The sequence below is a fragment of the Mercenaria mercenaria genome, unplaced genomic scaffold, assembly GCF_021730395.1.
Source record: "Mercenaria mercenaria strain notata unplaced genomic scaffold, MADL_Memer_1 contig_2883, whole genome shotgun sequence".
In the NCBI taxonomy this organism is placed as follows: domain Eukaryota; kingdom Metazoa; phylum Mollusca; class Bivalvia; order Venerida; family Veneridae; genus Mercenaria; species Mercenaria mercenaria.
The window spans coordinates 21782-24435 of NW_026460971.1; the positions used below are offsets into that span (position 1 = coordinate 21782).

The window sequence follows — 2654 nt, forward strand, 5'->3', positions numbered from 1 at the left end:
CAACATTTTTAACAACTAAACAGTTTAAGAAAAGCAAAATAATTTGCATTGCAAGTAAAATTGTTCTACCACTGTTCAAGCTCACTTCGAGTTTTAACATGTAATTGGATGCACTAAGATTTGCAAGCCAAATCTGAACATTAGTCAAATGTTAAATCCTGAACTGCTTTCTAGTGTAGATTCAATCGATGTCCCATTCTACTACGTGGTAATTATAATTCGGTTGCAGTCACTCTTGGTCTTTCCCTGCGCACATCTAAAACTCCTTTATAAGAACATTTCGTTGGCGCGATACAGTAATTTCTCATTTTCCCCAAGCAATGGTGATGATCACTTGGCCCTGAAACGTTAAACAAAATTAAATAGTAGCATATAATTAAAAACTAAACTGCATTAGTGCGACTTTATACCTTTAAAAATATATCAAAAGGTTGCTCCTTTAAAAAATGGCACATGATAATAATTTAACTATATAATTTTGCTTTACTTAGCATAATTATCAATGCATATTCTTATTTGTCTCATCGAGTCTTGCCTTGTACTCAAGTTCGGAATCAAAGCCATCATACTCGACTATTTTGACACGCCATATATAGTTATCATGAAAAAGTAATTAGAGTAACAAGTTAACTAATGGTTTCCAAAATACTTTTTATTTATATTATCATGTGTCGAAGTGCCTATCTAACTATACGCCTTATTAAGGTTTATCTACTGTAACATTATTGAAATTAAATCAGTTATTAATATCCATACCTTCAAACAGCAACTGACATAGTCGTGACAAAGTTTGGTACGGAGACCTAGTTGAGCGTTGAAATCCTTGTCTGGGGTAATTCCGTTAGAGGGTGTTCTCCACTTCTCAAATATTATGTCGTACAGCTTTCGGAAAATATAATACGTCAATTATGTCTTGCATGCCGATCACTCAGCAATCCTTTATAACATATAATGACAATTCCATTGATGCAGACTAGAAGTTTTGTTTCCTTTTTCATCTTTCATGTACCTAAAATAACAAATATAAGGACATGATAGAACATAATTATATCATACATATGCACGTTTATAGTATACAACATATGTTCAAGATATGCCTCGTTCTTTCAATATTATTTTCAAATGCTTAAATGAAGTTTACGGACCATCTAGTGCAAGCACTCTAACAATTAGTTATTCCAATTAATAGAACTTCCAGGCAAGCGTGATCACATTTACATGAGCACCAGCCCGATGTTAGTCATGCTGGAAACTGGTGAGCCGGGAAGGACATCAAATCAGTTGGTGAACCGGGAAGGCGAAATTTTAGTTTACTGATTTTTCGGAAAGTTTAGATTCTAATGACTAATCAAGGTATCACTGACATCGGTTTACCACAAAAGAAAACCCGTCAATGCTTGGATTTATCAGAAATGCATGTAAACTCTTGTTATGCGACATAATATGATGTGGTGAATAGGGAAGTGTTTCCATGAAGTGCATTGTGCACGAATGTTCTCTTAAACGGAAGGCTTTCTTGAAAAATGCAAACGTAAATGATAAACTAGACGCATGTGCGGGTACTTTCGACTATATGTCATTTCCAAATCTATTAGTTATCAATGTAATAATCGCAAGTTTACTCACCGAATCGAGATGTTTTGACACAAAAAAGCTGCATCGGGAAGTGTTGCGCGCACCTGTTGATGACGTACTATACCACCCCTGTTAATACTAACAAAATATATTATCAAAATCTGAAAAGTGGATCCCTCGGAAGCACTGATGACAAGGCTAATAGTGAATATTGCACTCAATTTGACTGGGGGCGCATTAAAGCCCTGCTCCCGTCCTACCTTTTAACCTTGAATTGTCACTGAAAAAGCATGAAAATCCTGACTATGAACAGTTGCGCCTGTCAAAATAGAGTCTATTTTATATAAAATTCTATTGGCCAGTTTTTCAGCTCTAGCACTAAGAACGGCTTAAACCAGTATTAGTTAAGCCATCGCTCAACCTTGTTTTCTAACGGATTTTAACTAATACTCGGTGGGTATATTTGCGATGTATTAGCTAAGCCTTGGTCACACACTATGAACATGTAGATACAGTCATCGGACCGTTTCGCTGCATTTTTACATATATAAAACGTGTTACTTTGGTGATTTACTTCTTTCGAAAAAGAAATTCTCATAAAAATCATAGAAAAATACAAAGACACATTAAAACACAAAACGCCCGTCTAATGAATAAAAAATGTTTGCTGGGAAAAGGTGACAAATGAATTTAATTCAAGGTAAGACTACAAGCATTCCTATGCTTGCTCATTATAGGAGAGATCGCCCTGACGTCACTCATCAACACCTGTTTATCTCGCGGTGGGCAAAACAAAATATTTTTACATCGTTTGTGTATGGGATCGGAATTTTTAATTTGTAATAACTTTTTCGTTCATTTATGGATTTTAAAAATTCAAAAAGTTTTGAAATGCTTACGATTATCATATTTTCTTATTCAAATATCTTATGAAAATGAATTACCGTTTTAAATGACATATGATTTTAACAGCGGCGTAGCGATGCTCCAAACTTTTAGAAAAAAACACTGTAAGTTAAGCGTTCATAATTAATCCATTTTATTTCGAAATAATAATTAAAAGTTATCAATAAATTGCT

At 34.3% G+C, this 2654-nt stretch overlaps 1 long non-coding RNA gene across 1 annotated transcript; it reads right to left on the reverse strand.

The window, feature by feature from the left end:
- On the reverse strand, positions 1-1717 carry LOC128552538 (uncharacterized). The gene is made up of 3 exons (XR_008369106.1): positions 1627-1717; positions 757-1009; positions 1-340 (listed from the first exon to the last, which is right to left on the reverse strand). It is a non-coding gene; the product is annotated as an uncharacterized LOC128552538 (long non-coding RNA).
- Positions 1718-2654: the final 937 nt, after the last annotated feature.